Raw genomic sequence first — 12,782 nt, forward strand, 5'->3', positions numbered from 1 at the left:
AAGCCGGGGGGCCGACCCGCGTCTCTCCTTCCTGCCGAGCCGGTCCCCTCCCCGGGCTGCATTTACATACGGGCCCCTCGTCTGCATTTTTGCTGCTCGTCCCCTGTCGCCCCCGACACAGTTCCCGCCGCCCCGGGTGGCACACGCGCAGGCTCGGAACTGGCCGCCGCGCGCTCAGACACCCGCGCCCGGGCTGCGGTCGGTCCGCGCTCGCCAACAGGCCCAGGGGCTCCCGCCGCCCTCGGCTGGGTGGATTCCTGCACCCGCGCTGAGCTCCCTGCTGGTGTTCCAGGAAGCCCACCTTCCCCAGGAGGCCCCCACCCTTCCCCATGCAAAGTCCCACCCACACCCTCCCACGGCTCTCTGCCTTTCCCTGGAAAACACACACGCACACACTTTTCCTTCACATACACGTACTCCTGCATTTTCTCTCCCTTAAATAGATGACCCCTCTGGCGCGTCCCTGGTAGCTTTTGAATAGTTCGGGTGAAAATTAAATGAATTAAAAAAATCTTCATAATGGATTGCTTGTCTGTAGCCAAACACCTTTAACAACCACAACAAAAGCAGGGGAAGGAATGAGGAAGGGGGGCTTGAACCAAAAGACCTTTCTCGGAAAAAAAGGGGGGGGGGAGGAATGAAGTATGCAAGTCAAAAGGTCATTCTCTAAGTTTGTAAGTAAAATTGTAAAAGGAGTCCTTTAAAAAAAAAAAAAGAAAGGAAAGAAGCTAGAAAAATCCTCAGGTTACATAAAATGATGCACTGGAAGAGCAAGGCGACACCATTCTTTTAAGAAACAAGCTTAAAGAGAGTCACAGGGTGGGAAAAACTAGGAAAAAGAGGAGGGAGAAGAAAATAAAAGGTAGAAAAGGCCAAAGAAGTTTCCAAAGAAATGTCTGCTTTGCATCCTACAATAGGAAAATGTAGCCATTGCCCTCCTTCAGACGAGACATTTCTAATTTGTTCCGTCTGTCAGGAGGGGACTGTGAGAGGTTTGGGTGCAAATTCATTATCTCTGGCAACGCAGGACGTAGTGTGGGGACTGAAAAAGACCATGGCAATGGATGAACAATAGGGCTTCAGTTCATCAGTAACAAAAGCAGTGGGGAAATTGGTTGAGTTTCAGAGCACGTCCTCCTCGGCAGAGGGGGCTGGACTAGACCTTGGACAGCCCCCCCAAAAACTTGCCGAGCCTCACACACCACTTCACTCTCCACTCTGAGACTCAGAGAGCAAGTGCCTGATGTGGGGGGGGAGGGGGGGAGTTGGCTTTTTTCCCCTCCTTCGTCTTTTGCACCCTAATCTTTCTCCCCAGAAAAGAAGATCCTTTTAAACTATTTTAGGCGCAATCAAGCAAGAATCACCGTGTGGAATTGAGCGGCAGTTTTAAATGTGCTTTGGCGCGGGATGATCTAAATTTTTTTAAATTTATTTTTTATTTATTTATTATTATTATTATTTTTTTTTTTTTGAGACGCCAAAAGGAGCCTGTTTGTGTCTGCAGCCGCCTTGTGACTCTGGATCTTGTATTTTGACCGGCTTCTCGATTCCTGTCCAGCTGGATTTGGGGGGCAACACTTCCCTGGCGCTGGGAAGAGAACAAGTGAGTACTCTAGCGGCCCGCAGGCGGCAACACGGCCGCCGGCCCCGGGCCAGCAGTATCCGCCGCGGCCCCGCGCCGGCGCCCCTCACCTAGCCCGCGAGCGGATGCCGGCAGAGCCCGGGAGAGGGCCGCTCCCAGGACCAGTCCCGGGCTTTGCTAATTGATTGTCTCGATGCTAAACCTGTTGATCTTCTGAGTTGTCTGGGCCAGCACTGTTAATTATCCAGCAGCCTGACCCTCGGTGGCAGAAATGCCAGGAAAATTTCACGTTGGAAAGGGGGGGCCAATTTTTAATTTAACTTTGTGTTGTTGACGATGGGACGTTCCCCCAACGCCCTACAGCCAGATTATTACTGGATTTTGTGTTCCTGGATTCAGGACTCGCATTTTGAATTATTCTCCTTTTAACCTCCTCAAATTAAAGTTCTAATTACTTAGCAGTCAAGTGAGGGTCTGATTGGATCCGCTTAGAAACTTAGCAACTGTCTGGATCTGATGGTCTCCACTTGGCTTTTTCTTTGCCTTTTGGATTCTGGGGAGTGAGAGGCCGCTTTACAGGGTTATCCCAAGATCAGATTTATCTAGGTTGGGTCTCCGAGGAGCTTTTCGACTTCTGACGCTTCTGGTTTCGGAGCGGGTCCGGTTCTTTGCTGGAGCTCGGACCCGGCTAAAGGAAGCAAAAATCTTCCTTCCGTGGCCTGCAATTGTGTGAGTTTCAGCCAGGGCGGTGGGAACCCAGGCAGTATATTTGCATTACTGTCTATGGCGTTTTCTCTTGCAAATGTGTCCCCGTGCTTGAATGGGGGACTGGCTTGAGGGGTCAGGGCAGCTGTGGAATTGATCAGAAGTTAGACCGAGGCCCTGTCAAGTCACGGCCACGGCCGGGACGCTTTTGGAGCTGTAGCTGACTTGGGCCCACAACGTCGGGCCAGATCCAGTTTCCTCCTTCTCTGTATCACCTCCACCCGCCATCCTCCTTCCCCACCTTGGCACTGGTAATTATAGGGCACTGTCTTGGGAAACGAGCTCCCATAGTCAGCAAAATCGAGCCAGTGCGGTACTTTCATTTTGCAAAACCAATAGCCCCACCCCATCCTTCTAAAATAACAATAAACATTTAAAGATCATAAAAAGAAAAGCAGCCTATTTGAGGGAATGTACAAGTTCTTGAATATTGAGTCCTAGAGGGAGGGGAAGAGAATTTTAAAAAATCTTCCACTTTACAGCAATCAGGTTTTACATTATTCATTGATTTACTGGAGGAAATAGCCAATCAGGAGCCTTAGATATGAATGCACATCTCACCGTCCTGTGGCCTTACAGTAAACTATTTGCATCTTTCTAATGGATTAGATATTTATCCAGGGATTCCCATTGTTTGAAAGGCCTGGAAATTCAGTCCCTTAAACATTTGGAAAATATGACTTTGTTCCAGTCTTAAAATTCATATATGGAGGAACTCTCCTCTTTTGTATGGCAGATTACAATGTTCAAATCCCTAATGTTTCTTGAGTCTCTTTCCCTTCCAAGCTAAAAATAAAAGAAAGAAGAAAGAAAAAATTAATTTCCTAAACCTCTCCAGATTCTGCATATTTTGCATTCCCATTATCATGCAGGTCTCCATTTAAATGCAAATTAGCATATTTAACCCTGTGAGTGCTGAAGCGTAGGATACATTGTACTGGGGTTTTATGGAATCTCTTGGCATTTTAAAGAATCAAGGCAAATTCAATACTTTAAATGAAGTCAAACAGATATGATTATATGTATATATTAAAACTGTGATCATTTGCTTTCTTGCCTATTTTCCAGATGATACTACAAAGAAGCATACAATGAATAGACAATCCAACCAAGCAAAGGTAATTTAAAATTTTATGTTTGACAGAGTCAAAATCGTGTACAAAATCAAAATAGAATGTTATTTACTAGATGGCAAAGCTTCAATTATATTTCTCCAAGTTCATGCAATAGATTGAATTCCCGGAAAATCCAAGTTTCCATAGATCAGTTTTTTCCCCTATAAGTAGCCTTTGTATATTACATGTCAAGGATAATACAAACATAATCTATGGCTGGCTCTAAGAAAGAAATACAGGACACAGAAAAAAATAGAACACTTTTATTAGAAAGTGAGCCAGTCAAGTACCTTGCCTGAACTATACAAATTGCTATAAATTAATGACTTTTATGTAAGAAAGGTAATCATGATCGTATTAGTAGTCTGTGGTTTGCATGCATTAGAATCATACATACTCAATATTAAAAAGGGAGTATGGTGATAGGCCAATTCCTTATATACTATTTTGTAGTTTAAATGGGAATCAGAGAGGAGTTCTAAATATTGGTGGCAAATCTGGTATATTTGCATTTATGTTTCAGTATAATTATGATCCAAATATGTGGAAAATTATAACTTTTCATTTAAGCAGATATTGTTTATTCTCAAGAAAACCAGGATGTTTCATTCATATTTCAGCCATCTGGATATCTATAAAAGAAAGCAAGCATGGCAATCACATTCTAATCTACTGTCCATTAATGGAAATTTATTAGAGAATGAGCAGAAAAGACATTTGAGTTCAGCATATCCTTCAATATGCAGATTTCACAGAGTTATTCTGTAGTTCAGAAAAATAGCCTTTGGAAAGGCAAATGATATCTGAAATAAAAGCGTGTAGGTGTTAACAGTTGCTCATGACAATGTGTGACAGCCATAGCTAGGACTCTCTAGAGGAGCACAATTGTTTCAACTTGTCTCACATCCTAGATTATAATAGAGTTCTTGAAGTGTATATGATAACTAAGTTATGAATGAACCTTGGCAATATTCAAAATTATGAGATATTTCATGTTATGCCTTGCTATGTATCTTATTTCTCCATAACTCGAGAAAGGTAAAATTTTTAATTTTGTGTGAAAGGTAAAACATTTAATCGGCTATATGGCTGATGAACAATCTGTCTCTGATGACTGTGTTGTCTGTGTTCACTTTGGGGGGCTTTCCTAGTGAATCCACTGTCTCTGTAACCTGCATAGAGGCTAGTTCTAAAGTCAGTTGATTTGAGTATGTGGCATTGCTTTAGAAGGGGTTCTTTTAAGACAGTATCTTCTGCTGCTTCTATTTGGAGAAACATCTCAAATGTTCACTGTCTGGGTTTTCATGACAGTTATTCAGATTATACAGATGCATTTAATTGCTAAATGTGCAAATAAGCAACACTAATTTGCAATTTCACCCAAATATGGAGTGATGCACACATACCATATACCAGAGATACATGCATTGCATTGCTCTAACTTTCACCAGCTCCCACCCAGATGTATATATAGCAAAATGCTATTCTAAAAATACCCGGCATTTCTTGGGTTTTAACTTAAGAAATTGAGTTTGTCTGATCATATGCTTGCTTTATGTAATACTTGCCAAATCACCAATGATTCTGCTTTTAGGTCTTGTAAAGAAAGGCCAAAACACCCTCAATCTTCCAAGGCAGCAAAGCTAATTAGGATTTTACATATAGTCAGAAGTGGCAGGAGTCTCAGTGATGTGTTCAGTTCTTATTCAGTGGTTTATGTTATGACCTTATAGCTCAATAAGGATCACTTTGGGAGTTTGTTCCCTGAATTAGTTTGTAGTTTGCATGTACATTTTATATATGAAACCCATGTATATTTTATATATAACCCAATGCAGCCAGTTCAAACTGTACATCTACCAAAATTTAATAAGAAAAATTGTAAAGGAGCTGTTTTCATAATATTGTCTTTTCTAAATTATTAAGACAAGATGCTCACCAAAAAGTAAATAAATAAAAAAACTAGAGAAACACTGTCATCCTGTTACTCAATCATACCTTTAATTAGTGTAATATTGTTTGAACTTTTGATTGGACTCAGCCGTTAGGCTTTCTTTAGTTGTCAATCTTTCTATAGGATTTACATATGTGTTCTCCAATGTAATTTGGTAAGCATATTTGCAATCATTGAATGAATAAGTTACTGAATAATGAAACTATTAATTCTGAAAGAATTTTAGTGACAGGGATGGGGGGTGGGAAAGAGCCAACATATAGAAGTGAGAGTATTGTGATAAACTAGTGATGAGTGAAGTGAATATGAAGATTTATGACATTCATCTTTACATGTATTTTAATGACTAGTAACACTATAAACATATCTCATAAGCTTGGAGAGCAGTTCAGATGGTTCACCCATGGTGACTATGCATATTATGTGGACTGTATCCCATATGTTCTGTTGTGGGGCACCCAGTAGAGCTGTCTATGTTTTAAGTGCTTTAGACATAGATTATCCTTTACAAAGAAGAGAGAAGAGTTATTTTAAGTGATCGTATTCACACTTTGAAAAGTCTCTTTCCCCCCACAAAAACAGGATTGAGACCAAGTACTTAATTACTGATATTCCCTTCTAGGTAGAGGTGAGGTGGGGAAGCTGAGGTGAGAGCTGTGCTCTTAACATTCAGGTGTTGTATCTGAATTTCCATAAGGCAATTGCTGTTTTCCATAATTTTATAAGTAAGGCTAGGGCATTTTGTCTTTTTGTAAAATAAATCGATGTCTAAAAAACTATAGACAGAGGTCCAGCATTTTTTTGCTTCAGAGTTGTGTGTATTCAAAACTACCATTGCAGTGTTTACCTATGTTACATTCTAAGGCATACACCCTGCATAGATATTAAAAACAAACAAAAATATGACGAAGTCAGGGCTTGCTTAGAGCATTCACTTTGAACTTACAGAACAATATCTACTGTGCTAGTGCCATGGTGCAGAGATACAAAACATGTCTGAGCTATGAATCCATTAAGAACACCACACCAGAGCAAATTGTCAATGTAATCACCCATCGACTCTCTGCGCAATACAGATCTGATTCCCAAGCCCAGAAAGCAAGGCCTTGCTTTAAGCAATAGCAAAGTGCCTTCCATCTGTCTGCCCATGCAATCTGCCAGAAGAGAAATGCAGGCAAGGACGTTCCCCAGATCTGAAATGCTTTTATCTGTCCTTAGAGAGAGATTTCTTCCAGTCTTTGGATATTAGAGCACCGAGGAAGTGAAAGGCTGTGGGTTGCTTTTCCAGGAGCTGTCGGTAGTGCTAGCAGAAGAGATGGAAGAGACACTGACTGAGAAAATAAGGCTTGTTGCAATGCTGCGGGCGCTGCTCTGGGCTTGGGGCAGTTGGCTGACCATTGATGCATATCAATAACCATGTACTTGAGATTTCTCATGACATCATCATTACCTTGGTCTCCCGCGGTCTCGAACCTTTGACCTTGCCTGGCTGGTCCACGTTTTGGCAGTGAAAGCCCCTCCAATGATGGCCCTTTTCTCCTTCTTTCAGACCGGGGGCAGCAGTCCGCCAGAAAGACGGCATCTTCTCCCCAGCCTAGAAGTCCTGGGAAACCGAGGATCTTCCCCCTAAAACACACATACACACAAGATATGTGCAATCAAGCTGCCACCGCTTGGTAAAAAAAAAGCTCATGGTGTCTAACCCAAAGGATCAGGAGCAGATCCCTGAATCAGCTGTCACTTCTTCTATAGAATGGAATGTGGTTTTTTTTTTTCTTCCTTCTTCCTTAACCTGCACTGGAAATTGCCGTTGGCTTTAAACGTCTCTATAGAGCAAGGCCAAAAGAGTCTGGCGTGAGAATGAAGCAATTTACAATGCAAATAGAGGCCTGTGAAGGGACGGATGCTGCTGCTCATTCGTAACAGCTTGCTGCACCTTAATAGCTGCTTTTATTTTCTGATATTAATAGTTGAATTGTTGCCTAACGCTGCCGGAGATTACTTGCTGAAAGAAAAAAAAAGTTCGGAATAAACTTTGAAAGCAACAGATCTCGTTTGGATGTTTTAGCCGCACACACAAACAGAAACCAGGTCCTATTTACAGCCACGGAGGAATCTTCGGTGCGGCAAGTTCCAGGAGGACTATTCTTCGATACTGGCAGAAAAGGACCGGGAGCTGGAGTCTGGCCAGAGGAAGACAGGCGTGTGAGGGAAGCGAGTTGTTATCTTTGGTTATCTAGCTGTATGAGTGTATTGGTCTTCATAAAGCTAGATAACCGAAAGTAAAAACTCCTTCAAGGTCGCCGGGGAGCGTGTGAGAATGAAAGACTGCACCCAAGAGACAGTAAAAACCAGAAAGGTCAGGAATACTTATTGAATCTAACTTTGTTTTTATTTTGATTTCTCCTTATGATTAAAATGGGATTAGAGGAAGCTGAGTGACACATATATGCCAAAATATCAATGGGGTCAGATGATTTTCGAGGGATTGTTACAGCTGGGAAGGAGAATTGTATAGAGTGAATGAGTAAAGATGTGTGTGTAGGACTGGTCCCACTGTAAGGTAAAAGTTTGTATATGAAGGCTTTTATTATTATTTTTTTGGTAGAGAGTTGTAGAAATGTCTGGGAACAAGTTTATAAATGATTCTATAATACATAGACTGAGGCAGCTTCTTTCTGAGGACCCCTCTCCTGAAAAATGTGAAGATTATGCTTGGAAATGACCTGCCATTTGGGTTGTATGACAAATCATATGAAATTAGACTTTCAGAAAAGTTTATACTGGAAAGTTAATAATTTATATCTACTAAGGACATAGAGCTAGCAGGGAAATGAAAAGGAAGAAAAAAAGCAAAGGCTGATTTTTATTCTTCTATTCAAAATACAAGGACAGATGCTTCTCTGTTCCAAGAGGGTTTCCTTGAGGAAGCTACTGAAGCAGAAAGACATGATGGAGACGAGATCGCCTCCCCTCTTGTCAAAGTGTTAAAAAAAAGTTCTGTCTTACTCTGCGCCTAGCATTGGAAATGAAAGTGACATTTACGCCACAACCCACGTGTGCGCCCTCCTCTCTTTTTGTTTAAGGATGATCAGGTCTATCCAGGAAACAGCTCTGGCATCCCAAACTGAAATAATTAGGACGTATATAGACCTGACAAAAATGGAAAGGGGGTGGGGAATCTGAGGGTCTGTCTTGCCTAATTGATTCCGCTAAACGGAATGCAGGAGATGTGAACGGCAGGACGCTCTGATTCCCACGCTCGGGGGCAAGCGGTAGAGCGGGGCCGGCAGCCTATGACGGACAGCCCTGTTGGGGGGTGGGGGTATGAAAAAAACATCAAGTGCACACACCATACTCATCTCCATCGCTTAAGAAAGTAGAGGCATTTCCCACCCACAGCCATCTGCAGCCTCCCAAATGGGAGCACCGACTGGTCTGTAGCTGTTGCATGACTGTCTGTTTCAGTTAATTTTATACCCGCTGTCTAATCTGACCATAATTAAATTTGTCTTTCTTTTTGGTGGAAAGTTTCAATATTTTAAGAAAACTAGCAGAAAGTAGCTCAAAGAAAGTTCCCTTACTTCCTGCCCCCTCATGTCAAACTCAGTCCCTATTTTGGGCCTAGTGATGGACCTTTTGGCTTTTGTTGGAGGTGGGTTCTAATTCGAAAATACAGAGGGCCCTGTAACATTCCTATCACTTCATCAAGTTGGTTACCTCTTAACATGATACATTAGGAACTTGACCTACTTATGCTAGGAGACATACATGGAAAGAAAATTATAGTAGATTGGCTAGAATAACACTATGGGTTTCTTCTGGTATGGTTTCAGATGTGTTCTAAATAGCCATTTACATTTACTCTAAGAGTGACTGTTTTTAGCAGACACTTTGGTGCTTTGGAATTTCCCCAAGGTAATCTTTTCATGAAAGTCCTTATATTTTTCTATATCCACCAAGCAAATATTTGTATAGGCAATATACAAATTTCAATAAGCAAATGGTTAATAAAAACAAAAAAGGCCTATTCTCATCCACCTGGCCTAGATTACTGACAATCCCATATCTCCAATATACACTCCCTCCCCCACCAAAAAAAAAAAAAGTAGCATTGTTTTCTTTGTGGTTTCAAGGCTGTAAAACTTCACTCTGGAGAAGCTTGTAAAACCACCGTTAGTTTCACTGAGAAACTCTAAGAGACTTTAATAATGTAAATTCTCGATTTGGCTTCTGAGCACGTGCCAAAGTTTTACTACTGTAGTGACCGTTGAGGAGACCCTTGTTTATTTACATTTGAAGCACTGTTTGTGCAAACAACCTTTCATTGTTAAGTGCCTGTATTCCTTTCATTTACTTCATGTCCAGGGGTGCTATTTACCTAGAACCATTGTCTAGTACAATTAACATTTACATTACAAAGTGTGTGGTTTTCTTTCTCAAGGAGGTTCAATTAAGGCAATAAGATGTTTGCTGGGGGAACCTATTGTTTACTGAAAGCACTCAATGGAGTCAAATTACTGAAGCTTTTGCCTACATCTTGGTCTTTTATGTAAATGTGTTAAATATAACATCTAAGGAAAATAAACAATATTATAATTATGTGTTTGCCATTGTCATATCAAACTTGCTTTGTATCATACTAATGTTACATGATTTACCAATCAATAAAAATACATTTCAATGTTATTATTTTCATTTTATTTTTTGCTGTTCCACTGCTCTTGCTGCAACATGTCCCAATTTTTCTTTTTTCTATTACACATCAAACTTCTGACATTTTGTTTTATTTGTGTGTGTTGGAGAAAAGTACTGTGTCTGAGCAGGGCTGAAGGGTGTCAGAGATAACTCTGCAATGACCTTATAATAAGGTGATATTTCTTTGAAATCTGAAATATTCCACAGGCATGTACATTTAAGTCAAAAGAAGTGTAAATATCAGTTAAGTAGTTCTTTGAAAGCTAGTTTTTTTAACATTGGCAGAAACCGGATCAAGTTTATTTAGCATACCACTGCATTGTAAAACAGTTGGAGTGAAGTTGCAGGTTGCGTGAGTATGCATGTTAACTAGTGGGAACCAAACACGGTCTTTGTGAGAGGGGAGCAGCAGATTGCTGTGCAAGGCCAATGTTAAAAAGGCAGCTGAATTTAACACCATCTGGAAGAAAAGATCCCTTCACGACTTTCTCACACCGTCAGACAAAACTAGTGTCTCTTGTTCCGAGCCCTTGTCTATGCATCCATACAATACTGAGTCATTATACTTTTGCTGAGAGAAAATTTGAGAACACAATATGGGTAACCAGTGAATGACCAAGTTTCATTGTGCCCGCTTAAGTCGATTGAAATCTACGTCTAGAGCTATGAATGGTAGTATTGTTTTCCTCACCAGGGCTGTACTAAATGTCAGCACAGTGTAAAGACAAACTTGAAGTCTGCAAATAACTTTCCAGATCTCAATTATAATATTTTCCCACACTAGAACTAATATCATTGCGAGGAGTTACATTGCGGAAAATACAAAAAGAGACTAAAAGAAAGAGAGTTCATTTAGAAGTTATTTCCTCTGGACAAACATTTTAATTTTCTGATGGGGACTTTAATTCATGCTGCAGGCTGGATTGAAAAGTGGAATTCATTACTGGGAAGTTCAAGTGGTAAAAATGTTTCTCAATTAAAATAGGATAGAATAACTAGTCCAACCTGAAGTCTCCTTAAATCGAAACAGACTCTACGTGGGATTTATTGTTTTCAGTTTTACTTAAAATGACTAGTGTGAATCTAACTTAAAATTTCCTCTAGGTCTTGGCAAAGTCTGCTCTTTCATCATTTGCCACTGTGAGTGACATTGCAAAAGAACATCTCAGATGTTCATCTCCGAAAACATGCACCATTCCCACACCTCAGGAATGGTGCTCCTCCTCTTCACGCAACACCCCTCCCTATTTCCTAACTTTTCTCATGATGTGTGTGAATCGATTATTATACTTAAGTTTAGCATTCACACAAATGTAGTTGACTGTAAACAGTCAGGGAGGGAAACAAAAACAGTTCAAAAAGAGTAAAAGGAGTTGACTGTATGTTTTATTAGGATGTCTATTTTAAATAGAATCGACTTTGCAATTTTGTTATTGTGTCACCAAGTGTCGCATAGTTCTTAACATGTTAGTGCAAAACAATGAGTAATTGCTGTTTTGCTGAATAATACATCTGAGTTGCCAACGTCAAAGGTATTATTTTGTGTATTTCTAAACAAGAACATTAACTGCAGGTTTTGACATCCAGAATCTTTTCATGAGATGCCTAGAAATAGGCCAATAAAGTGACACATATAGAAGTAAAGATGAAGATATAACCAACTTATTTTTCTTGTCCTGCTTTGTAATAGAAATTAACAAGTTCACTCAATGAAATTTATTAAAACTGTCACATAAAACAGCTCACAGAAAGACAATTCATGACAAAAATGGAAATTGAATGAAATAAAAAAAATATATAGGAAGACTTTTGCAAAATTCTTGCAGATCGCAAATTCACTGCTAGCACCCACCCTATTGCAGTGACCATTAATATACACAGCAATGAAGTAAATTTTTCAGTAGTCAAATTATTTTCCCTCAGTGCATTTTCTTCAAGTTTTCTTAATGTTTTCTATTAATAGGCCTATGTTTTTAATGTTTCCATTAAAATTATTTTCTTATTTGGGAAAAAAGTGAAGGTCAAGCTTTTCTCTGTGGATTTGTGCCTCTGGAAATGTCATTGTGTCTTAGGAAAATTGATACCCTTTTCCCATTTCCATGACTTATCTTTTTCCTAAGTAGAGTAAGTAAAACACAGTATAAAAATGTAGCATCTGAATAGGTGCTGGAAGTAGAGGTGATGAGATGGGCAACACCAAAGTGCTCTTTAAACGTTGAGTAAAATACATCCACGCAGTGGGTCAATAGTTTTTAGCACTAGTATTTCTGGAGAGTTAAACAAGTCATACAGCGATGCGGCATGTAAGTTAGTTCTTCAATGTCTCAGATTTTAACAGATAGCTTTGTGGTACTATTTTATATGTTCATCAGTTTCTTAGGATAAGTTGAACAACCTAATACAGAAAATACAGATCAACAGAAAGTATCTACTTGAAGAACCCATTTTGCTTCTTCTGGAAATCCGACTTATTGCTCAAATAATGCTAAAGATGGTGAACAGAAATGAAAAAGTATACGGTGATGACTCTTGATATCAATTAGGGCCGCGAGAGTTGGTGCACTTTTTTGTTTGTCTGTTTGTTTGTTTGCAAGGTGATGCCCTTTCTCTGAGGCAGGAACTTGTGGCTTTCAACTTTGCCACCAACTACGAGACTGTAGGGAGTAGG

General features: G+C 40.2%; 1 long non-coding RNA gene across 1 annotated transcript; it reads left to right on the forward strand.

The window, feature by feature from the left end:
* The first annotated feature begins 1,581 nt into the window (after nucleotides 1-1,581).
* LOC130021715 (uncharacterized) lies at nucleotides 1,582-10,105 on the forward strand. Its single transcript, XR_008792192.1, has 3 exons — nucleotides 1,582-1,603; nucleotides 3,416-3,465; nucleotides 6,966-10,105. It is a non-coding gene; the product is annotated as an uncharacterized LOC130021715 (long non-coding RNA).
* Nucleotides 10,106-12,782: the final 2,677 nt, after the last annotated feature.

This window comes from Sorex fumeus, unplaced genomic scaffold (genome assembly GCF_029834395.1).
Source record: "Sorex fumeus unplaced genomic scaffold, SorFum_2.1 ptg000018l, whole genome shotgun sequence".
NCBI lineage: Eukaryota > Metazoa > Chordata > Mammalia > Eulipotyphla > Soricidae > Sorex > Sorex fumeus.